At 40.0% G+C, this 27,009-nt stretch overlaps 1 long non-coding RNA gene across 2 annotated transcripts in view; it reads left to right on the top strand.

Moving 5' to 3' along the window:
• The window catches only part of LOC120539583, an 87,220-nt gene that overhangs the window by 3,294 nt on the left and 56,917 nt on the right, over nucleotides 1-27,009 (top strand). The window contains exon 1 of one of the 2 annotated variants that reach the window (XR_005635631.1): nucleotides 22,401-22,561. The exons of the other annotated variant lie outside the window; for it this stretch is intronic. This is a non-coding gene — a long non-coding RNA (uncharacterized LOC120539583). Of the gene's footprint in view, nucleotides 1-22,400; nucleotides 22,562-27,009 lie in introns of those variants that run through there. 2 annotated transcript variants of the gene reach the window in all.

Consider the following 27,009-nt stretch of genomic DNA (forward strand, 5'->3'; position numbering starts at 1 on the left):
TACTTCCGTGAAATGCCTGTAATTTTATCTGACAGTAAAACTGGCTTTGATGTCCGTAATATGACTTTACTTACTTTACTAATGAAAATTAGAGTGTCTCCAGCAACTGATGTAATGTGTGTCGTGTACCTGATAATCGTGCCCGTGGCGTCTCCCCAGCCAGTACTGTTTAGTTCCCCAGCAAGTATTTTAATCTGTGCTGGCGTGCAGCTGATTATTGTATGTCTGGCGTCTCCCCAGCAACGGATTTTATTTGCGCGGGCGTGACTACCAATTCAGCACTCTCCCCAGCAGTGGTGTCCTTTATTTCTTATCATGCCGGCAAGTCCATTCACTGTGTGCCCAACTTCCATGGGCGGCGAACGGTGCGCGCATACGCATTTTACCAGAAGACACACAGACACCTGGATGCACACAGAGGTTTTATTAAAGAGGATCATTCGCGGCCATGGCAAGGCAATTCACTGTGTGCTTTATTTGCTTATCATGCGCGGCAGCGGCTAGGCCATTCACTGTGTGCCTAGCTTCGCGCATGGGAGCGGGCAAGTTGGGATGTGCGGCACGGCCCGCGCATGCGCACTTCACCAGAAGACACACGCACTCGGACACCTGGATGCACACAGGGGTTTTATTAAAGAGGATTCTTGGACAAAACAGTAGCAAATCTTTGAACACAGTGTTACAAAACCATAATGAACATGTTTTCAATAGTAATCAACTAAAATTTAAAACAAAACCTGAAAATGTTTAAAATTGAAACCGCTCTTTATGAATTAAATAATAACATGGGTTAAAAAAATAACTTGAAATTGGTGGTTTGAAAGAAAAGTGTTCTTAGAAAATGTAATTTTGTGCAGGTTTTTAGTCCATCAAGTACAAGGAACAGTTTCTGAAATAGTTTATATGTACACTTTAGATCCTTGGTATAGTTCCAATTCAGATCATATATTAAGCCCATGAGCAAAACACAGCACCTTGAGACATCAGTACCATCCAGGATTTGGGCTCCCTTGAGAACAATGGGGCGGCACGGTGGCACAGTGGTAGCGCTGCTGCCTTGCAGTAAGGAGGCCTGAGTTCGCTTCCCGGGTCCTCCCTGTGTGGAGTTTGCATGTTCTCCCCGTGTCTGCGCGGGTTTCCTCCCACAGTCCAAAGACATGCAGGTTAGGTGGCTTGGTGATTCTAAATTGGCCCTAGTGTGTGCTTGGTGTGTTTGTGTGTGCCCTGCGGTGGGTTGGCACCCTGCCCAGGATTGGTTCCTGCCTTGTGCCCTGTGTTGGCTGGGATTGGCTCCAGCAGACCCCCGTGACCCTGTGTTCGGATTTAGCGGGTTGGAAAATGGATGGATGATTACAATGGTTGCAGTGTTTGAAGCCTGTTGGTCTTTGATGATGGCAATGTTCAATACTTGCCTGTCAAAGTTTACCTCAAACTCTTCCATATCCTAACAGAACAAACACAGAAGTATGTTAAGGGGTTTAATAAAACATAATTGTGTTATTACTACTGACTTTATTTTAACCATTCCAACACACAAGCATACACATCTATTTACCTGAAGTGGCTCAACATGAGCAGTTAGTAGCATTGCCATCACACAGTAGCTATGGAGTCAAATGTAACCATTTTTTGTTGTTGGTTGGGTTTAAAAGTGCCAATATGAAGTATTACAAGAGCACAAAAGCTTATTTGAATCTTCATAGCGGCAAAGTTGGTCAGGTATTAATCCACCAAAAAGAACAGATGGTATTTGGCAGCCTAATCAGAAACCTGAATAGGATTTAATGGCATCTGAAGATATCCTTGTTTGGACTAAGAATTAAGTCAATACATTCATACATTTTTTTTTCTCTGTTTTGAGTAAGGGACAATGGTCAGATCCATTGCCAGGATTTAGCAAAATGCTGTAGTGGTTATTTCTCTAGAAGTCGTCTTGCATATATTGTGTTAAGTTATCCTCCAGCATTGTGATGTGTAATTTTTTAGGAAAGTGAGAATGTTTGAACTGTTCATGATGTCAGATTTTGCCTTTTTTTGACTTTCTACTTTCAGTTCTTTGTTTGAGGTCTACAGAGAACAATGTCCTTTTTTTAAATGTTATGAAATGAATCATCTCTTACTTTAGGCATATCATAGTAAAGGGTATCAAAACAACAAAAATAACCTTTTTATAAGTGATACAGGTTTTCAGTAACAATTACAGTACAGCCCTCTGTAGCAGGTTTTTGCTTTGTGTATTAAAGTGTTGATCCCACTGTGATCAAGAGGTCCTCTTCCTTTTCTTCAAGGTAGACAACTAGGCAATGAATGGCCACCTCTCTCCGTACATCAGTTGCATTGTTCTTGTTCTTCTTCTTCTTTCGGCTGCTCCCGTTAGGGGTTGCCACAGCAGACCATCTTCCATACCTTTCTGTCCTCTGCATCTTGTTCTAATTGAGTAAAAAGACAAAAAGAAGTAAAAAAAAAAAAAATTTCCAATATGACTGATCCAAATGGGCGACAAGTCAGCAAGGTGAATTTCAGACAAGTTTGATTAGTCCTTATACCTCTAGAAGCAGATTCTTAATGTGCCTTATCCTCACTCTCCTGAATCTCCTCCCCTCGATGAGACTACATCCATTTCTTTGGAGGTGCAAGCATCAAGTTTGACTATAAAAGTACATTCAAGACTTACAGTGGTTATTCGTTTGAATTCTTCATATATCTGTATGTCACACAAACAAACAAGTTCTCACATAATTAAAGTTAGCAGGCAACAGCAAAACCCAGCCTAGTGATGTGCTGTTTACCAGCAGTGCACCACGCTGGGCTTTAACTTGTTGGCTGCTCTTTAGTGCCAGGTGCACTCACTCTTGAGAGGTTAACAGATAGTTTGACCTTAAACTAGGGATGCATCCACCCAAAACACAGACATACAAAATAGTGACATAGGGCATTAACCGATGTATCTGTCACTGCGTCACTCAAATGACATTGCCACAGCAAGATCCTGTGTTCTGCTTCTATGTGGAAAACTGCTAAACTTGGCAGGACTGGAAACTCTTTGCAGTTAACTGTCTAAAGCATTCCAAACAAAATTTTGACTTTAAATTTTAAACGTGTGCACAATCTCGCCTATGTTGCATCAAGTAAAGCAGGCCATTGCCCAATAATATCTGTAATGGCAGGGGCCTGATAAATTATTTCCGGCCTGTGAAGAGAGAAAGTCTTAGCCATTTTCTCTGCAACCACCAGGCAATTCTCCCTCTTCATCACTTCATGTAAGAGGTCCACTCTTTCCTTCTCCAAACTTCCACTTGTTTCACCTTGAGGATAAGGTGGTAGATAATAAGGCTAAAGTACGTTGGCTTTTTTAACATTTTTGGCAGGAGCTTGTTCATGTGCTGCTTTCCTCTTGAGTGAGTTCACTTCAGTTTCAAGATGGCTAAAAGTTTTAATCTGAAATTGTTCATCTTGTATTTAAGTCATTGTATCCATCCATAGCATCTGTTTAAGGAACCTGGCTCTTTGACTCAGTGATCCTTGTTAATCAGAGCCTCTGCCTACCTGACTTATTTGTGCATTTGATGGATAGGCAGTGTATCCATAAAAGCCTTCACCCTCTCTTCCAAGAATATCTGGTATTATTGAGATGAGGTCTTTGGTGCTGAAAAGGATCCCATCCTTATGGTGCTTTTCATTGCCTAACTGAAGTAGAAGCTTTGTATTAACAGAGAAAGGGGGGGATTGAAAATTCAAAGGGCCTACCCTTTGATTGTGGTGCTGGGCTTTTTTATATTATTCTTGGCGAAACTGGCAATGTATCAGTGGAAGAGGCAGATGAGCAGGCATCATCAGAAGGGGGAGCAGAGCTATCATTCAGGATTGACAAGGTGCTCTCCACACTCGATAAGGCCAATTTAGCTGTAGAGGTCTCCAACATATACACAACTTTGATAGTGTCCTTATCCTTGATGTCAGATGTTGAAACTAGTGTGAAATAGTTATTACAAAAATCAACATCCGTGTAATTGCAGGGAAAAATCCTCAAATTGGACAGCTGAGTGAAGATAATTAACTGTTCTAGGAACTCCAGAGTACGGTAATGCCAGTTTCTGGACATCATAGTCTTAAAGAATCAGAGATGGGCAGATTGTGACATCTGTAATGCACGAAATATCTGTTTTTTCAGTAGTAATTATCCTTATTGAAAAGTATGGGTGTAACGATACAGTCAGCTCACAGCACTTATTACTCTTCGAGCATACTTTGTGCATAGGTACACCTCTATTTTACTGTCATGTTAAGATTCAGTGTAGTGTTTCATTGTAATGGAAGGATTTTTCTAAAGAGAGGGGGGGGATCAAGAGAGCAGATGGGCGTTGGTCGCTCAGCGCAAAAACCAGCTTCAAGAAGGAAAAGTACTGGGAATATGGCCAGAGGGTTATGCTGACTTGTTTTTCACTTCGAGGGGCTTCACTATTTTTGTGTGCCTTTTGGTACCAGACACCGTCTCCGTCAGGATAAAGGGGCATGCTGACTTGTTTTTCACTTCAAGGGGCTTCACTACGCAATTCTTATTTTTGTGTGCCTCCTGGTACCAGGTGTCGTCATCATCAGGACCAAATGCAAAACAACACCGCGTCCCGTGGAAAGGTGTGTGTGCTGAAACTAATCACTTCTGTATACACTGCTTACACGTAAGCCGCTTTGGGCAAGGACGCTCAATTAGTATATAAGGGAAGGTTCCGCCTCAGTTTCTTTGGAGGCTCAACCGTGGGGACAGCGCAGCACCGCCCGGTAAATGAAAGACTAAAAGGGTTGATCCTTTGACAAGACTGACAAGCGGGCCCCCTCAGTCTACTGGTCTGGGATGATGGCTCTGGGTCTTTTGATGTATGTTACTGTATGTATGTATGTTATTGTAAGTATAAGTTTGTCTCTTTGTCTATAACCCATTCATATGTCAAGACTGACAAGTGGGCCCCCTCAGTCTACTGGTCTGGGGTGATGGCTCTGGGTCTTTTGATGTATGTTACTGTATGTATGTATGTTATTGTTTGTCTCTTTATTTCTATAACCCATTCATATGTATTTAAATGTTATAATTGATTAAGTAAACAAAATAGAAGTATTGGACCTCTTCTCTCTGATTCTTTGCCTACTTATGTTCTAATCCCTTGAACCATTTTCCCGTAATAAAACATTTTGGCGTCACTTGCAGGATTTTGGGGAATCTGGTAAAATATTGAACTATTGAGTGAGGCAAAAAGAAATCAGAGATGTCTAAGAAAAAGGATAAAAACCCTGGCACGGTTCCTTTACCTCTTCCCGGCTGGGAGGAAACGGTATGGGAAGACTGCGCTAGAGAATTGAGACATGGGGGGGGATTAGCACAATATTGGCAAAGTTTAGGCCCCCCAACACCAGTGAATGTACGAGCTGCGCTTAAGAAATGTCAAGTGTCTGCAAAAGAACCCATAACGGGCTTGCAGACGCGGGGGTGGGTTTTACTAACGGCAGTTAGATGTCTGGACAGCTTGGGAGACGAAAAGGGAGATTAAGAAAATGCAAATGGAAAAATTTGCGAGCAGCTAGCAGTACACGTAGCAATGTATAAAGAGAATGCCATATAGAATAAGCAACGATCGCTCAGTGTTATAGTGTGTGGTGGCGCAGTAGTTAGCACTTATGCCATGATTCGAGTTTATTTGTGATTTATGTTGAAGCTTACATGTTGTTTGTTTTGAGTTAATATTCTCAATGGCAGTTTAGTCTTTTTGACGAGAGTGCCGTCTTGCTGTAGTATCGAACCGCGTGATTTCTTGATAGTTGGATTTGCCCTAATTGGCGCAGGAATGGATCGCCACGGAAGCAATTCCTCGTTGTCACCGAGTCATTTCGCCAATGGAGTCTCCTTGACCTAGAAACCAGCGCCGTTTCGAGCTGAGTAGAATCGTGTTAGAGTTAACATCCGTTAACGTCATGAGAGGCTGTTTTATATTATAGTCTGATAAGTAAAGCAGCCTTCAGAAAAATGTAGGAGGATAGCACCAAAAAGAATAACAAGCGTTGAGAAGAATATAATGCGCGAAAAAGAAAAAGTGCACTGTATTTAACATCAAAGGTACCTGGCGCTCGCTAATGTTTGTGTATATGAATATGTCTGTGCTGAACTTATTCAATGTGTGTGCCTGTATACTATGTGTATGCCTGAGCATTAATTGTTCTCTGTGTGTGTGTAAATATGTTTGTGCTAAAAATGTGTGAGCGTGCCTGTTGTTTGTTCTGTGGGTGCGTACGTGTGTTTGGGAGTAAGAAAGCAAAAACATGGAGACTTCTGGGTAATGTAGTTCAACTATGATTTGCTGAAGCTGCCGTGTGCATATAAACGTCCAGAGCTCTGAGTAAATATGGGTTAAAATAAATGTGAGTATGAGTAACATTTGATAAAATGAAGAATGCAATCACCTTTAGTAATAAGTGATAATAAGTAACAAAACTGAGGTAAAGTTGAATGTGTTAAAACAATGGTTTTGGGTGATTTTGTGTATGTTATATAGTGTATTAGAGGGATCCCTATGTGTGTGTATGTTAAATAGGTTTCAGTGTGCTTAAAAGAATGTGTAAAAATATGTGTTGTTTGCAAGAATGAAATAATTGGTATTATTGTGAATGTAAATGTTGAGATTAAAAGAGCTCTTAATTCTAAATTAAAAAAAAAGATTTGAACAGGTGGTGTAAAAAGGTCTCCAGATTAAGCATATTATATGAGCACCCCTTTTATTTGAGTACTGGCCAAACTCTGATAAAAGGGAGGATTTTAATTAAAATGAGTAAATTTCGATTGAAGGAGACATTCTTTTACCAAAATGAAGCAGGTTATTGGTAATACTCCTTTCAAAGCCTATGTTGATTAGTGCTGCTTAGAAAACAAAATTTACTGTATATTGGAGAGGCAGAGCACAAGGAAAGCTGCTATAATGTGAGGGTTACTTGTATGTGGTAATGAAGGTAAGTGTAAGTGACAATATGGTGTGCATTTGTTTGGTGATGGTCAAATGCGACAATGGGTATGAAGAATGGCATGTGGCAGTATAAAAACAGCCAATGCCAAACTGTAAGTGAAAGAAAGGGAATAAGGAGGGTTAACTAAGAGGAAAACAGACTGTACTCTTTGGAGTCAACATTCTGAAAAACGTGTAATAAAACATCTGGAAGATAACAATGAAAGAATGTGCAAGATCAACTGTCTTTGACAGAAGGTTATGGGGAAAAGAAATCAGTGTATATAATTGAAGTAGATTTGAAGTATTTTCTTAGTTTACCTGACAAACAAGTGGGTTCTTCATTCTAAATATGGGTAGAAATGTGCAAATTTCTTAGAGGGCTTTATAGTAAATAAAGACACATTTTGCATTATAGGGCATTTTGATATATTGATTTCTTTCCTCATTTCCTTTGTGTGTAATATTGACATGTTTGTGTGAAATACAGTGGAATATTGGGATCACAGCAAAACTAATGGAAGGCTCACTTTTATACATGTATAGAAACTTTAAAAATGAACACCTTGTGTAAAAAGAAAAATGTTTTTAGGACTTTGCATAACTGAACAATGGTTTGTGATTAGATACATGGGGGAAGAAGTGTGGAGCCTAACCTTTTTGTTATTCAATGTCACCAAGGAAAAGATTGAGAATTTACCCGTCTAGATTGTGGATTTCTTTCTTGACTCTATGACATCTGCCTACTTGGGTCCTTTTTGCTTGGGATGTTGGACCCCAACATCTGCTTTGGTCCTTATTAGAGAAGAAAATCTGTCACACTTTTACTCTGCAGGGCTCAATGTTCTTGCTGGAGCCTGCTTTGACTGTCCACTTGTTTGACAAATGGCAACATCTTTTGGGTTAAAAGTATCTGAACTGTGAAAGATATAGAAGGGAAAGCTAATTATTTGTAGACAAAGTAGAATATAGGGATTCCCAAATAATATGTATTTAATGAATGTTTGTATTAATGGGAATACTATATAATTTGTATTTTTAGATAAATGTTTTGATATGCCTTCTGATATTTTGTATGAGATAATAAGTCACCTTTAAGGACCAATTATTTGAATATTTGTAAAGTTAATCAGAATTGAATCTAATCTAACATAAGGGATCTATTAGAGATTGTTAAGTGATTGTCATTGAAGGGACAATGCACTATTACTAGTCAGGGTCAGTCCAGTTTAGATATTCTAGGTTATTGATTGTAGTGTTATAGCAAATAATGTAGAGCTTTACATTTAGGTACATTTAATTAATTGAAAAGAATAATAGGAAGCATATGGGATGACACACATGACTAGTACTTTGGGGATAAGGGACACATACTATAGGTCAGGACATCTATAGCTTTTAGAAGAGGATAAAACAGTTTAGGCTAGCATGTTGATGGTGATACAGGTCAAATGATTAACATCATGGCTTGATGAGTATATATGTTATGGAAATCAGTGAAATGAAGTAATAATTTGGCCCATAGGAGATGGAGTGTCCTATACATACAGAGTGTGAGGTCCGTGAATTAAAAAGCCCAAATGAAGTTTGAAGATCTCTGAAGATATGAATAAGCTTGGGTACAACCCTTGAAATTGAAATAGAAATAAATGTGACCTCAAAAATGACCCAGTGATTTGCATTTTGGAAGTAGTGCTGACATCTTCCGAAGGGAGGATTGACACCTACTGTCCACAAGATGGTTGCATTAATGTGATAAAGGTGGCTCAAGGTTGAGACCACAGCTGGGTGTATATTTGGGCAATTTTATGAATGAGTGTATTAAGATGTGAGCCTGGTGAGGTGTGTAAGGACTTTATCTCCGACTATCATTGTGCACAGCGGTGGCAACCTAAAACTGAGAACTTTTGAGTTATTTAAGATAAATATTTATGCCATCTGTATCATCACCAATAATATTAATTAGTATTAACTTTATTTGAACCTGGGTATTATGGGGGTTCATGTTAGTGAAGCAGAAATTACTCTCTTAATAGTACGTTGTTGCTTGTTACTAGTTTCCTAATTAGTTATTACTAGAGTTGCTGTCAAACAGGTGTGCACCCAATTTCTTGAACCATGGACACCTTCAGTTAAAGATTTTTATTCTTTTCTTAATGACAATGTGGATGATGAAATACCAAATCAGAAGAAACTCCTTGGGTGAAGTGCTAGTAACCGCTCCCCAGGGAGGTGACCCTCTACGTGCAAAGTACCTGGGTTGAAGAAAAATTGTAATTTCACTGGAAAAATATTTCTCCAAGCGAAGAAAAAGCATTTATTATGGACAATTGTTCTATTATTATTGCTTTAATGACTATATTTAACTGTTATGTACTTTGTGCTTTACGAAAAATTGCAATCAGAACAAGAAGGGCAAGAGCGCTGGGTTTGCGCTGAGCGAGGGGCCGAATGTAATGGAAGGATTTTTCTAAAGAGAGGGGGGGATCAAGAGAGCAGATGGGCGTTGGTCGCTCAGCGCAAAAACCAGCTTCAAGAAGGAAAAGTACTGGGAATATGGCCAGAGGGTCATGCTGACTTGTTTTTCACTTCAAGGGGCTTCACTACGCAATTCTTATTTTTGTGTGCCTCCTGGTACCAGGTGTCGTCATCATCAGGACCAAATGCAAAACAACACCGCGTCCCGTGGAAAGGTGTGTGTGCTGAAACTAATCACTTCTGTATACACTGCTTACACGTAAGCCGCTTTGGGCAAGGACGCTCAATTAGTATATAAGGGAAGGTTCCGCCCTCAGTTTCTTTGGAGGCTCAACCGTGGGGACAGCGCACCGCCCGTAAATGAAAGGCTAAAAGGGTTGATCCTTTGACAAGACTGACAAGTGGGCCCCCTCAGTCTACTGGTCTGGGGTGATGGCTCTGGGTCTTTTGATGTATGTTACTGTATGTATGTATGTTATTGTTTGTCTCTTTATTTCTATAACCCATTCATATGTATTTAAATGTTATAATTGATTAAGTAAACAAAATAGAAGTATTGGACCTCTTCTCTCTGATTCTTTGCCTACTTATGTTCTAATCCCTTGAACCATTTTCCCGTAACAAAACATTCATCAAGCATTGTTCAGGCCTAAAACAGTACCAGTACCTATGATATATAGGCTATTATAATATAAAGGCCAAAGTGTCGTTGATTCAGGCATAACTGATAATTTGGACATGGTAGCCTCTGGCTGATTCTGTTCTAAAACTTGCAAGACTATTTACTGTTATCTGCAAATATCACTGTGTTTAGGTTGGCAAACAACCGTGGTATTGAGACATACTTCATTGCAGGATGATATGTTGACATGCCTTACTTCTCAAAACTGACACATGTCAATGCTAATGAGAAACATCAATTTAACTAAATGAATTCCCTAGATTTGCATATAGTCACTACTGTACCTTCCCTACTTTATATATGTAAGATGTGTTTAGAGTGAGTTGCCCTTAAATGACTTCATCTGAAAAGGTAATATGAATGTCACTGAACACCCCAATAACATCTATGGAACATCAATATAGCACTTTAGAGTCAAAATGCTTTTTCCACCAAGCTTATAAGGTATTAATGGGAACACGTCTGACAATTCTCCAGGCTCTAGCACTTTCACAGTTTGCATTTTTTCAAGCACATTGCTTCTGAGATGTTCAACAATCCAAGCATTTAAGCGTTTCACAATGAAAACAAGAGTGCCCTTTACTCCAATGATTTGTATCATCAACTCTTCAAAATCTGTCAACCCACTTGTTGAACCACTAGCCAAGATCATTCCAATAGCATACTTTGTGCCACTCTAACACACAGTGTTCACTATTTGGACACGTGCCTCACCAGGGAGTGTAGCTTCCAGCGCTTGACGAATATCATCTCTTAATACAGAAACATCCAGTTGACAGTTTTGTTGCCACTAAGACAGGTTTCATACTGGGTTTATACTGGTTTTAAGCAACCATCAACTGATGCTTCTTCAACAGTGAAGTTCTGAAGCTATGAATATGCCTGACAACTTGATTAAGGAAGCGGTGTTTTGCTTCAAATAGTGATGTTTTGGGATGAGTTTTTCCTGTGGGAAAACGTGCAGAAACCTGTGCCTGTGTCCAGAAATCTAGCTATCAAGATAGCAAATGGTCTCTTCAGTGTGAACATGACTTCCAACAAGCTCAGTGATGTCTTTGAGCACTTGAAAAATTTCCCATACTGGTTCACCCTCAGGGATTTTTGATCCAGCCATAAGAGACAGGAGCCGCAGCAAGGACCAGTTTTCATGAGCATTTCCTCCAACACCTTTTTGTCCTGCATAATTCCTGCATGTGGTGTATCTGTCTTGTCTGTCCATTTGTAAGGGAACTCTTTGTCTTTGTTGAGCTCATCAACAGTAAAGAATTTCTTCATGATCCACACTTGAAGACACAGAGCCAGTTCTAGAGGGACTATACCTTCAAACTGATCATGTAATCCATCAAGTGGGAAGCCAAATAAAACACTAAATTAGTTCAATTTCTCTGTCCGTGCACACTGTTTCTTGACACCTCAGACATGAGTCAATGAAGTATTCATCTGCACAGTCTTGACTTGCATTTTGTGCTGTTGTATAGTTCTTGGTTCAAAGGCTCCTGTCCTGACTTCTCCTACTTGAAGCTCTGACTGTTGACCCAGACAAAATGTACAAACATAAGAACTAGAGAAGCTTTCGGTGAATCCGACAGTGTGCCCCAAGATTATCTGCGACAACACAGAATATAGTGGCCTTGATTTTTTTTTTTTTTTTTTTTTTTGGCCTAATGCTGGGACATAGAGGCCCTCTTCTTCCAGGCTTACAAGATCTTTGAACAGTGGCTGCAGCACAGTACTGTAACCAAATCGTTTAATATCCTCAGCCTTGCAAAGAACTGCCAAGGAAAACGGAGGTCAATGAAGATCTGAGCAGTGCAGGAATATCTACTAGCACCCAGTACACAGCTTTGATTTTGTGTTTTTCCTTAATGTGCCTGGAGGATTGCATATCTCAAAGTTATCAACATAGAGAATAAGAGCAATGGTAGGATTATTACGAGTAAACAACTTGTTTGTTTTATAATACATTCCATCAGAAAATGACCTGTACTTTGAATGTCTCCCTTACACAGGATTAAATCATGGATCTCTTTCCTACTCAGAAGATGAAGAAATGTTTCCAGAATAGGAATATACTGTAAGCTATTGCCTTCTTCCCTACTAAGTACATATTCTATTGGTTCCACCATAGCAAAGTGCTCCTTAAAATATGCCCTTCTGTTGTAGGCACAAGACCGTGGACCACTGCTCCTCAGAGCAGAGGTAAAGGGGTTGGTATCACAAATCTCTGTCACCATATCTGACGTAATAGACTCATCAATCTTACAATTGTGCTTGTTCAGACAAGACTGTAAAATGGCCTTTGTGTTGGGACCAGATGCTGACTGAGAAATAATATTTAATTCTTCAATAACCTCAAATTTCTTTCAGTTGGGTTTGGCAATTCTTTCACATTATCAACTTGAAAATCACCAGTATCAGACTGTTCACCATCCTGATAAACAGAGTCACTGTAATCGCCTGTATTAGGAAAACTTTCATTCATTGTTAGCAGGTTGTCTTTGAAGTCCTGCAGTGAGTGAGGAGTGTGCATACAAGTTTTAGGAGAGGAAAATGTCCCATAAATGTTAGTTTTGAAATTGCAGTTTTTTACAGTCTCATGTTTTTTTTCAGATGTTGACCAAGGTGTTCAAAAAACTCTCTCTCTGTGACTATTGTATGGTCATTGCAGAACGGGCAAGTAAAAGAGACATTTTCCACACATTTTAAACTTTTCTTGATAAATGTGACCTGAGACTACAACATGCACTGATTACAGCACATTGCCGCACCTGAGACTACCCCAACTTTTAAAGGAACAAAAACAGCCGAAGTTAAAACAAGGCAGAGGTTAACCACTGTGATTATGGTGTAATGTTTTAACAACACTGTTTTGGAGGAGGTGGCAAATTTACATATTTTGCATTCCCACTACATTTTGTTAGATCTAAGCCAGCTGCCGAGTACTAATGAACTGAGAAATACCTTTGCATAACCTGTTTTAAGTTTTTAAGTAGAAAAAAACAGGAGAAAAATCTAAAATTGACAAACCAATAAGTAACTTTAACTGTATGAGACATGAACAATCACTGTGCCACTGTGTTCCCATGTTTAATAACGTGCTTTAAATCCTATCATCATGAAAATGATATCACGTATACTTCCCAGTATGTTAATTATTCAGAGAGCTGTACTGTAATATCATGATTGTTTGTCTCATACAAGATGCTGCTGCGCCGTGCGCGACCTTCGATGAAATAATTTATTGTAGCAGTACTGTCTCTTTCAAACGTACTAACCTCCAATTCCTGTCCTTACTTTTCTTTCCCCAAATACCCAATTGCCACACAATCAGCTCTGTAATAGATGTTAAGCCATCTGTAAGCTTACAATGACGATTCTTCAAAACTTTTAAGAAACATTGAAATATCTTCATAGTACGTATTTAATTATTCTATCCTTCTATCCTACCAGTGTCGCGCCAGCCTCGGCAAATATACAGCGTGAGGCAGGAACAATACATGAACTTGCTAGTGCTGCGGCACTGTGTCCTCACATGTTTAATTATTAACAATACAGATTATTTAAATGAAGTTAAAGTTTTATCTGTATAATCAACATATTTTGCTGCATTTCATATTACAAATGATATCGTCATCATAGCTTTATAAAGTGGCACAGGTTGTGCAATATTATAACTGTAGGGCAAGTTTACAGTGGGGTGCTTGTACTTATAAGTATTAACAGTTCTACAAGGAGCAATTGATTGAGTGCATTTAAAGTTCTTGGGATGAAACTGTTTCTGAACCGCGAGGTCCGTACAGGAAAGGCTTTAAAACATTTTGCTATGGCTGAGGCAGCGTGGGCTTGATGCTGTATACCGATAATTTTCTGTCCGATCAGCTGTTGCTGTAATTCCCCACTCAGATACAATAATATTAATACTCCGAGTAGTGCAGTGAGAGTAATATGGAAAAAGATGATCCATTGTGGCAACCCTTAAAGGGAGCAGCTGAAAGAAGAAAAAGAAGAAGTGAGAGTAACAACGCTAAAGCAGTTATGGTATTTGGAATACTATGGCTGTTCCCTGGACCATTATATTGTTACAAGTTAATTACAATCAGATGCATTACACTAATAAACAATATGTTGTTAGTTTCTGTGTATTTATAAAGCCGCGTCAGAAAAATAAAGAGTAACCACACAGGAACAGTAGCACTGCTTTGACGCTGGGTGCCGCCAGTCTGCAAAACCAAGCGGAGAACTTGCGTACGACAAGGCATGAGGTACCGTGGAAAAATGCGTGGCTTTACGCCAAGTGTAGGTTTTATACATCGCGATTTGAACATGGAAAAGTTCTTACGTAACATTTCTGTGCGTACGCACCGTTTATACATGAGCATCCTGGTGATCAGCGTCAGTTTATCTTAATAAACTGACGATGCTGAAGTCCCCTCACTCGAATAAAGTTAACAAGGTTTACAACTGGCTTCACTACGTAGTCAAGCTGCAATACGGATTTACAAAGTGCTTCCTGGTGGATTAGGCAGTGTAAGAAAATTACCTCCTGCTCAGTGTTGTCCTCCTTCACCCTCTCCTGGATTCTTTTGAGCAACCCAAAGTTTTTTCCAGTCCGATTTGGTGATCCATCTGTGGTAACGTTGGCGAGCGTACTCCAAGGTAGCTTGTGCCTATTGATGACCCCCGACACGTTGTCATACAAGTCCTCTCCCCGCATTTTCCCCTTTAGGGATTCCATAGCCAAAAACTCCTCCGTTATCCTAAAATTGTCATTAATCCCTCTGATAAAAATTAAAAGCTGAGCGGTGTTCTTTATGTCATTACTTTCGTCCAGTGCCAAGGAATATAATGTAAATGACTCCGCTTTTTTGTTTAACTTGCTAGCTAAGTCTTCATCAATTAGCTCAACATGGCGAGTCACTGTCCTGCGTGGTAAGCTAATTTTTTCAAATTTATTCTTGCTCTCAGGACACAAGATACCTGCTGTCTCTACCATGCACTCTTTGAGAAACTCCCCTTCGGAGAAAGGCTTGCTGGTCTTGCTAATTTGAATGCCAGCACATAACTTGCCTTCATGCTTGATTCTTGGATGGCAGTTTGTTGGAAAAAGGTGTTTTGTTGAGCCTGCAAACTAGCTGCCAACCTCGGAGCGGTAGCTGTCCGTTCTTGCGTTGACTGGTTGTTAGCATAATTAGCATGCTTGGTGGAAAAGTGACGGCTGATGTTGTATTCCTTTAAAACCGCAACGATTTCTTGACAAATAAGACATACAGCCTTTGACCGGACTTCATTGAAAAAGTATTTAATTGTCCATTCCGTATTAAACACTCGGCATTCACTGTCAACTTCTCTTTTCTTTGGCCCACTCATTGTTGCAGATGGGTTCAGAGCAGTAGCAGAGTAATAACAGTGAGTAACCTAGGCTCTGCAAAATCAAGTCAATGTATCATGGCACCTAATGCGCCACCTGGTGGAACGCCAGGCATTACAGGACAAGGTCAAATGAATGCAGTCATAATTAGGATATGATTTGATTTGGACAATTTTGTACCAGTCTTCGGTGGGCCGGATTAAAAAGACCAACGGGCTGAAAGTGGCACGCGGGCCGTAGTTTGCCCACCCCTGGGTTAGACGAACTTGAATTACGTTTTTCAATAAATGAAGAAAAGAATTTGAGTTTAGATTACTTACAAGTCTAAGCTAAAGTACGTACTAATCTAGTTCTTTCACGTCAACACGTTAAAATGTTTTCAAATTAAAAAGTTTAATAAAATCATTTAAACTTGAATTTTTAACCTAATAGCATGCATTTGATTAAGTGATGGTTAGAGATCCCTTGAATCCCTTAACAGTGTTCTTAAGCAAACAATCAACACAGAAGTACAACTCCTTTGACAGATTCTGCCCAGAGAAAGATGGATATTCTGGCATGTACAAAAAAGTGAATGTTACCGTTTTACATCTGTGACTTTGATACTACTAAAAACTACAACTAAAAACATAACCTGTTCAATGGAGCATCGTGACTTTGTCGACATTGGTGCAAATCATGTCCTTTCCCCTGCCCTACCCATAATCTGGAAATGTTACACATCAGCAAGGCAATCACAAAATTGTGACAAACTGCATTTCTCCCTGCAAAAACAACGCATATTGGGTGCCTACACAGGCAGAAATCGGTAACCAACATAAAAGAGGCAATTCACAGAATCGCAGATAGGGCAATCTAATTTAAACAACTGGTATTTCTAAACAAATGATAAGACACATGTTAGTGGAACTGTAAGATATCCATCTTCTTCCCTTCTGCGGTGTTGTGCCTAATTTAAAAATTGCCTCTGCTGTTCCGCGAATATGCCTAATATTCTTATTAATACAGTCCTAATTTGGGGTTCTGTAATGGAATAAGACAACAATTTGACTTGCCTATTGTTCATGGCTGTTACTACAGTACTGTCAATAGTACATGTAGCTTCTAGCTTAGTTTCTGTTTTCCCCTCTTGCTATTACATATTTAGGTAGCTTGCTGTGTGTGGCACTTGTAACTACACTCATTCCAACAGATGTTTACTTAGCTTCTTTTCACTTCTTGTAAGTTGCTTTGGGTAAAAGCCTCTGTTAAATGAGCAAGTGTATTACAGAATTTCCCTAATATCTGACTATGTGAATGGAACGCTCCCACTTACTTTTGGAAAAACCAGGCACCGTCCATAATCATAAGACAGACGGACAAATGAAAACACACACATGCAGCAAATAGGTGCTAAAGTGTTCAAGTGCTTTTATTTAAAAAAAAAAAAAATCAAAAGGTGGAGTAGATCAAAACATTCTTCAAATAGATAATCCATAAATGGGAGGGTAAAAAAAATCCATCAAGTAAATGAGCCATAAAAAGGTTAAAATCCAAAGCAGTTCTTTAAAACTGACGAGCCCCAATGCATCTATCTAAAAGCTACATCTCCTCCACTTACCCTGGCTGGGCTTTTACAGCCAGAAAAGATGTCTTCCTGACAGGTACAGTCAACCGAATCCTGGCTTGGGTCCTGATTGTCTGGCCCTCGGTATCTATATGGCACTGGACCGTCAGCGTTTGTGGGGGACACCACACATTTGGTTGCTCCTACACCCCAGCAATCGCTTTGTTGGAGCGTCCCTTCCTCAACCTCCAGCAGCCCAGAGGCCCACACCAGACCATCTGCCTTCCTCCCATTTTGCTGGGGCTTTCACTGATCCTGTCTCACACTCTTTCTTCTTTTACACTCTATTTCTTTCCATCTCGTCTCTGTCCTTCCTTGTCCCTTACAGGCTGCTTATATTTTGCTTAATTGGCGGGAGTGCAAGAAGTCGTCACCTCCAAGATGTGAATGAGGCACCTGACTGACACTTGCATTCCCACGTGTATGCGCAATCAGTCAGGCACCACAACCAACCCTGGTATGAAGCGCGTTTGCACACCCCTGCACCCAGTTTCGAGCCTGCACATGCTCGAGCGCAATTATTTATTTAAAACTTGCCCAACATAGATTACTTATCACAGAAACAATTGGGATGTTCTTTTATAAAGCACAGGGTAAAACTGTCAACATGGTCTGTAGTTATTGTTTGTTTCTTGTATTGCGTTCATATTATTTTAACGTAGTGGCACTTTACTGCAACATACACTAAACATACTGTACATTAACAAGGTCTGTTACTTCATATATTTCACTTCTTTGCCATTCATAGCAGTTGGTAGGTTGACAATTCTGCTATAATTACAATATGAAAAAGAAATCTTTTCACAGCATCAATAATGTGAGTCAGAAAGAAGTTTTTCAAATACTCCGTTTAAATATCAATGTATCCTGCATCTCATTCTTAAGATATGAGATGCTGTGCATATAATTACAAATGTTAAGGACAAATATCCAGGGTCTCAAGTTTGAACTGCGTAAGTTACGAGGTGTACCTTTTTTAAATTTGTGCATGAAAGAAATAAACATTTGTGTTTTTGGCATGTAATTAATTATAAAACAATATAAGGTTCATTGCATGTAGGATAATGTTCAACATCTCTCAAAGTAACAACTAGAACAATTAAATTTTGAACACTTATCACGGGTTCATATACTTTTTTGATATCATTAATACTGCAAAAACGGAATACAATTCTGACTTCATCATATCACGCTTCTAGTACACTCTGAAAAGTAAAGGTGCTGAAATGATTCTTATAGCGAGTCTATAGTGGAACCATTTTGCTTCCCAAATTAACCATCCACATGAAGGTTCCAGAAAGAACCTTTGTTTATTTAGATCCGTAACAGGCAAGTTCATGACTTGAAAAAGATTTTTGCGGCATACAATAACAGAGGACACATTCAGGTTTTCTTAATTTCTCAGTAGCCTACTATACGTTAAAATTTCTGTTTAGTCCACGTATTACGAATCTTTCCAAATATCAAAGATTCAACTTCATACTCAAAGAATCCTTCTTGGAATGAAATGAATGTTTGTAAACAGTAGTTTTACGAAGAATCACACAAGTGTTAAGGTACTATCTCCAGGGGTACATTTTGCGCAATGAAATAATTACTACACAAAGTTCACATGGATTTCACTGATGAACTGTTTCAGCCTTCACTCAGTCACAAACTTTATTCCACTCTGTCTCCATTTCCTTGGTCACAACTGCTGCTGTGCTGCTCCTCTTTTGAATGGTGTCGATGATTGTGCTGATATGAAGGCTGTTGCCCTCTGCTTCTCAGACTTGTGGTCCAGCTTAATCGGCTGTTCAGTGCTCAACTCAAAAGGGTTTCAAAATTTTGCTGTGAACGTGGGCAATTCCACTATCTGAGATTGCATGAGTTTGCTGTAGATCGTCCAGAACAGACCCCTGGTTTGGCTGATTGGAAATTGCAAATAAACTTTCCAGCATGGAGTTGAGGGGGTTATTAAAACTACTGGGTTCAGTAATGTTGCATTGGTTGCTCTGAACGTTTGCTTGCATACATGTGTCATGTTGTGTATGAACTATATTGGTTTCATCATGCAGGTCTTCTACCAGTTTCATGTGGGTAACATATCGGTTTCATGTATGAACTCTGCTGGAATTACTGTACGTGTATGCTATATCGATTTCACGTACAAAAGATACATTCTTAAAAATATAGGTGCCAGAGTGGTTCTCCAGAGCAGTCATGGTGTCCAAATGGCCCATCCAAAGGAAGGTTCCAAAAAGAAACTTTTATTTGGATCTGTAACAGTCTCCATGCATTGTAACCATACAGTACATAGATAGTAACAGATTTGTGAAATGCCAATAAGTCATGATTTTTAAAAGGACATTTGCAGCATGAGTACAGCTACACAAGTCCTAGTTTTCTTAATCTGTGTGTATTCTGCTAGATAGCCTACCATACAGTGAAGGTTTTGTTTCTCTACAGATTAGGAAGTTTTTCAAAGCACAAAGAACCAACTTAATATACTGAGATTCCTTCCCAGAATGACGCAATAGGACTATGAGGAACCACACAACCCAGTAAAGAACCATAGAATGCCATTAAAGAACCATTATTTTTAAAAGTGTACTGGTTATAAGTACGCACCCTGACGGAGCTTTGTGTGTGAAATATATTGGTTCTGCTTTCAAACTCTAACGGTTATTTATGCAATCTTCAGAGACAGTGGAAGGGGCAAGAAACAAGAAGTCAAGGGCCATTAGAGTCATTTCAAGAGCATGTCTAAGAGCCTTTCTTTCTCTTGCTACCGAACAACAGTTGAGCTTATGAAAAATCTGATTAGTTAGGCAGCCTTGGTTATGAGATGTACGTACAACCCGCTGGAGACAGTAGTTGAGAAAAGAATGAAGACAAAACTGAGTGCCATTGTGCTCAATGCTGCACATCCTGTCCATGACACACTATCCAGAAAGGGGTGTTAAGTGAGCACCAGTATAATTTCCTTATACCAACTGCAACACGCGTTTGTTATGTCTCACTTGGAGTTAGAAATTGTGTGATATATATATATAATATATATAATATATAATATATATGGTCAAAAAAATTAAAGGAACACTTTGAAAACACATCAGGTCTCAATGGGAAAAAGAAATCCTCCTGGATATCTATACTGATATAGACTGGGTAATGTGTTAGGAACAAAAGGATGCCACATCGTTTGATGGAAATGAAAATGATCAACATACAGAGCCCTGAATTCAAAGACGCCCCAAAAATCAGAGTGAAATAATTATGTGGCAGGCTAGTCCATTTTGCCAAAATTTAATTGCAGCAACTCAAAATTGTACGCAGCACTTTGTATGGCCCCTGTGTTCTTGTATACATGCCTGACAACATCGGTGCATGCTTCTAATGAGATGACAGATGGTGTTGTGGGGATCTCCTCCCAGATCTGGACCAGGGCATCACTGAGCTCCTGGACAGTCTGAGGTGCAACCTGGTGGCATTGGATGGACCAAAACATAATGTCCCAGAGGTGTTCTATTGGATTTAGGTCAGTAAAGTGTGGTGGCCAGTCAATGGTATCAATTCCTTAATCCTCCAGGAACTGCCTGCATGCTCTCACCACATGAGGCCAGGAATTGTCGTGCACCAGGAGCCACTGTACCAGCATAGGGTCTGACAATGGGTCCAAGGATTTCATCCTGATACCTAATGGCAGCCAAGGTGCCTTTGTCAAGCCTGTAGCGGTCTGTGTGACCCTCCATGGATATGCCTCCCCAGACAATAATTAACCCACCACCAAACTGCTCATGCTGAATGATGTTACAGGCAGCATAATGTTCTCCATGGCTTCTCCAGACCCTTTCACTTCTGTCACGTGCTCAGGGTGAACCTGCTCTCATCTGTAAAAAGCACAGGGCACCAGTGGTGCATCTGCCAATTCTGGTATTCTATGGCGAATGCCAATCGAGCTGCATGCTGCTGGGCAGTGAGCTCAGGGCCCATTAGAGGACATGGGGCCCTTGGGTCACCCTCATGAAGTCTTTCTGGTTGTTTGGTCAGAGACATTCACACCAGTGGCCTGCTGGAGGTCATTTTGTAGGGCTCTGGCAGTGCTCATCCTGTTCCTCCTTGCCCAAAGGAGCAGATACCGGTCCTGCTGATGGGTTATGGACCTTCTATGGCCCTCTCCAGCTCTCCTAGAGTAACTGCTTGTCTCCTAGAATCTCCTCCATGCCCTTGAGACTGTGCAGGGAGACACAGCAAACCCTCTGGAAATGGTACGTATTGATGTGCCATCCTGGAGAAGTTGGACTACCTCTGCAACCTCTGTAGGGTCCAGGTATCGCCTCGTGCTACCAGTAGTGACACTGACTGTAGCCAAATGCAAAACTAGTGAAGAAACAGTCAGAAAAGATGAGGAGGGAAAAATGTCAGTGGTCTCCACCTGTTAAACCATTCCTGTTTTGGGGGTCATCTCATTGTTGCCCCTCTAGTGCATCTGTTGTTAATTTCATTAACACCACAGCAGCTGAAACTGATTAACAACCCCCTCTGCTACTTAACTGACCAGATTAATATCCCATAAGTTTCATTGACTTTATGCTATACTCTGATTAAAAAGTATTCCTTTAATTCTTTTGAGCAGTATATATATGCTTTATAATATAATACCATATACAGCCCAAGGGAGTCTGAACTCCGCCTTCCACTGGTGGCTTTACCTGCCTCTACACCTGTTAACGTTTCAGAAAACAGTGTTCAAAAGTAAACTGCAAGTGGGTGGTAGTGGAAAGTGTTGCTTAGAATGGTGTGTAGATTTTTCACAGTAAGTACACGTGTAATCTGATGGTTGAGTAATACTGAATGGATTTGTAACATTATAAACTGAGCAGAAGGAGGGCATGCAGAAGCTGACTAAGCACATCTAGTATAGCAGCTCGTATTTGATTAAAATGTTTGAAAGGAAAAGCAGTATGTTCCTTGCAAAATCGAGACTAGCCGTCTGTTGTAACATTTTTAGAGCACCCCAGCTGCAGTGATATACTCTGAACAGTAGAGGGCAGGCATCTGTTAATTTTGATTAGACGCAAAAAAGAAGTGTACAGGAAGTTCAGTGTACAGTACAGTTGCCTGGAGCATATTTCTTTTTTTTGTTGGACTGGATTCACTGGATTTTCTTCTGTTTGAAGGCTGCATTTCATTCATTTTTTTTTCTGGGCTGTGATTTGTCTCACACTGCCACGGAAGACACCTTACCTTTCCCAGTGTGAGCAACATTCCGGTTCTGGGAGGGCCGCAGGTTTTTGTTCCAACCCAGTTGCTTAATTTGAAACCAGTCTTTGGCAATAATGAATCTTATTTAATTTTATGGCTTGTTAGTGTTTTAACTCTGCTATGTCAGATGATTCTTATGCCTGGAAAGGAAATGTCTACAATATATCGCCTAAATGATTAAAACCCTAAAATGGGTAAGTAATTTTTAGTCCTTTTATTTGATATTTGATCAAACCAGATAGCTCACAAGGAAAATGCAGAGGTGTAAACAGAAAGAAGTTAGATGGAGACCTACTGGTTCCTTTGTCATTTCCATCTTTCTGTTAATAAGGAGCCATTAAAAGTGACTGTCAAAGTGAATGTGACCATTAAAGACTAAAGTAAGCAATTAAGGGTGGGAAATCGTAATAAGCAAGACCACTGAAGTGGAGCACAAAAATGCTGACATGGCAATAGTTGACTTCTCCTTAAGCAATTCGGTTTAGAATAAAATCACTGCATCCCCTGTGGCCGTCCAGTACTAACGTTGCCCACCCAGTTCTGTGTGTACATGGATTTTCTTCTGGGTATACTGATTGACCACAGGCATTGGCAGAGACGTGCATGTTAGGGCCAACCTGGAGGTGCCAGTTAACCTGTGCGTCTGAACCTGTGTGTGTGCAAATGTGAGAGAACTCTTGTAATGATTTGCCATGCTTTGATGGTCAGTTTCCTCATTGACTTCCGGTCTGAGTGAACGCCGGTGGGGCTGTTCACTGCTGTTCGCCGGTAACTAGACTGATGATTTTTAGCAAAGACTAGTGATTTTGCTGGCGATATTGCCCATATTGCTGATATCTCTGCGTGGCTGTGTATGAACTAGCTTCAGCCTAACCCTGTTTTGAAACTTACCTTTTCTGGACGCCTGAGCTGCTTGTGGCCTTGTCTGCAATGTGGACTGGTAGGAATTTCATGTGGTTTATGTTTGTTTGGTCTTTCCTGTCACTCCCTATCCAACCTGCGACGGGCCTCCTCCAATACTCGGCTCCTGAGCTTCTTTTACTGTATCTCTACCAGTCTGTGCCTCTGCTGTCTGTGCTACACTTCAACCCGGACATCATATTTCTCCCTCGTCAGAGATACATCCATCATAGGTCCCACTGGAAGTTCCGAATGGACACCTCAAAAGGTGGTCTAACTCTCAGCATCCTTCATGTAACACAAATAGGACTGTTGTCCAGATTGTGTTGGCCAGCCTAGCTTGGTCGGCTACCGCTGTTGCTAAATGCGACAGCACCGTTGTCAATTTCAGTCTACTGAACATCCGCTCACTCATGAACAAGGAGCATCTCATACATCATCTCCTCATTGACCATAAGTTTGACTTTCTCTGTTTAACCAAGACATGGAAACAATCTCAAGACTTTTCTCAACTTAATGAATCCACCCCCCCAGGGTTTGCTTGCACTTGTCAACCTTGGCCCCATGGCCGGGGAGTAGGTCTTGCGATAATTTATTGTGAGAAGTGGAAAGTCCTGCCATTGTCTGCACCTACTTTCAGTACTTTTGAATGTACTGGGTGTCAATTGTCTGGGCCTATTCCTACCATCATTGCAACTGTCTGCTGACCCCTAAATCTTGGTAGCTTTCTTACACATTTATCTACAATTTCTTCAAACATAATAATGTTGGGGTATTTTAATATACATATGGACAATATCAGTATCCCTCTTACTTGAGACTTATCTTGGCTTGAGAGTTTTGGATACCAGCAGAATACTGCTGTTTCCATCCATTCTAAAGGACATATCTTGGACCTGATCTGGTTTTATCCCTCTCTATCTTACAGCAGATGAACTCCCCATATCTGATCATTTTCTCCTTTCATTTAATGTTAAACTTACTGTTTCTATTATCAAGCTTCCCCGTCTCATATCTTTCCGTAATATTAAGGATATCAACTTGGATTTTCTTTCCTCTAGAATTGATTCCCACATGGACTTTTATAATCTGTCCGCTTTTGAAGAATTGGCCTCGCACTATAATACTGGTCTCCATGGTATTCTTAATTTCTTCGCTTCGTTAAAAACCAGATCTGTTTCCTTTTCTTTTTCTGTCCCCTGGTTTATGCCTGAATTTCGACTTCTGAAAGCCAAGGCTGGCAACTTAAATGGTTACATAAAAATTAGACTCTTTGTCCACAGAGATGCATAAACATCATGTACTTTATTACAAGGACTGTATAGCTCAAACCAAATCCAACTATTACACTCAGTTAATTTCTTCTAATAAAGGTAACGGCAAGTCATTGTTTTCGTTACTTAATAATATTACACAACTTCCAGACTCTTTACCATCTCACCTTTACTCAACTGCTTTTTATAATTCCCTTATGTCCTTTTTAATGAGAAAATCCAGAGGATACATCAGCATCTCGGTCCAGATTCTCTCAGTATTTCCTCTAAACTACACCCACCTATTCACTCATTTTTTTTCTTTCCAGCTTGCCACTTTGTCAGAAATCTCAGCTCTCTTCTGCAAATCTAAGCCATCTACTTATTAGCTGGACCCCCTTCCCACAATTTTGGTTAAAGCCTGCCTCCCCTCTCTGGTCCCTCTTATTTCTGCTATAATTAACTCTTCTCTCACTACTGGTACTGTTCCTTCACTTTTTAAAACTGCTGCAATAAACCAAATACTGAAAAAACCTGGTGCGGATCCTATTATTTTCAGTAATTTTCACCCTATTTCTTATCTGCCCTTCATCTCCAAAATTCTTGAAAAACAGTAGCTACCCAACTTCACTCGCACTTATCTCATAATTTATGGGAAAAGTTCGTTTGGTTTTTGTCCTCTCCACAGTACAGAAACGGTACTTGTTAAAATTACTAATGACCTCTTTATAGCTACTTACTATTCTCATTCTTCTTGACCTGAGTGCGGCCTTTGATACTATTTGTCGTACCACTCTCCTTAATAGATTATCTTCGATTGGCATTACCCAACACTCCACTAGATTGGTTCAGATCCAACCTCTCAGGCCGCACTCAGTTCATTCAGCTTAAAACGTTCGCATCCCAACCCACCCCTGTTATTTCAGGTGCTCTGTCCTGGGGCCTCTTCTGTTTATTATTTACCTTATTTCCCTTGGCAATATCTGTCATAAATAGAGGATTCATTTTCACTATTATGCTGATGACCCTCTGCTCTACCTTGCTGAAAAACCCACCACTTCTTTTTTCACCGCCTTTGCTTATTGATTGCATTGCTGAAATTAAATCCTGGTTTTCTTCAAATTTTCTTAAACTAAACGGTGACAAAGCTGAGGTTCTCCTTATTGGTACAAAATCAACATTATCCAAAATAATAATCTTTCACTTGTTATTGATACCTCCTTTGTTTCTCCTTCACCGCAGATCAAGAGTCTGGGTGTCATCCTTGATAGTACTCGATCTTTCCCATCTCGCATTAGTAACATCACCCGGTTTGCTTACTTCCACCTACGTAATATTAATCACATCCGTCCCTCCCTCACTCCCCATACCACTGCCATCCTTGTTCACAGTCTTGTTACTTTTTGTCTGGACTATTGCAATTCGCTCCTCTTTGGTATCTCTAATAAATCTCTCTATAAGCTTCAGCTGGTCCAGAATTCTGCTGCCCGCATCATTACTCAAACCCCGTCTAGTCACCGTTTAAAATCCTTCTGTTAACAATTAAGGCCATTTATCACCTCGCCCCTCCATATCTGTCCGACATTCTTCATGTTGACATTCCCTCCCATAACCTTAGATCCTCCTTCTCCATCCACCTGACCATCCCTCTCAGTTATCTAACCACCATTGGGCGCAGAACATTTGGCCGTTCTGCTCCCAAGCTCTGGAACTCATTACCTAATAAGCTCAGAAATACTGAATCATTCTCAACTTTCAAATGTAAACTTAAAACCCATCTGTTCAAAATGGCTTTTTCTCAGTGATTACAATGGCTTTGTTTGGTTTTAACTTTTTATATTTTATGTATTTTCTGGTACTTTAAGTTCTGTTTATAATGTGCTTTTTATTTATTGTTTGTTCAGTATCATTGAGTGCTTAGAAAGGCGCCTTTTTATTAAATAAAATGTGTTATTGTTACGCCCAATGCTGCCTAGACAGTTCTGGGCCTCCTGTGACCCTAAAATAGACTAAGCCGTTTCAGAATGTTAGGTTATGTCTTATTGGCACAGGGCTTAATCTTCACTGTTGCTACTTGTGCTTTAAGGATTGCTGTTGTTCACAATTTATGCGTAAAATAGCATGGGGTTCTGCTGACCAAGAGCATTTTATCCCATGGCAAAAAGAATACTGCCTGTAAAATGCTGTCAGTACAGATACATTTCCATAGGGGGTGACATTGAGAAATAAAATGCATTTTAGTAATGTAAAGAAAACTATTCATTGTCTCACAATAGTAATTTTAAATACAAGTTTAAGTGAATTAGTGATTCCAAATTGGTATTATGTTGGTATGTCTGTGAGCGGGCCTTTTAATTCTGCATGTAGAGAGTTCTACTCATATTTAGCCAAAAACCCAAACTTGCAATGGAAAAATTGCATCAGTTGAGTAATACCAAACAATCTACAGACTGTAAAATAAAATATGCTAAGAACTAACTTCTTCCATA

This window comes from Polypterus senegalus, chromosome 11 (assembly GCF_016835505.1).
Source record: "Polypterus senegalus isolate Bchr_013 chromosome 11, ASM1683550v1, whole genome shotgun sequence".
NCBI lineage: Eukaryota > Metazoa > Chordata > Cladistia > Polypteriformes > Polypteridae > Polypterus > Polypterus senegalus.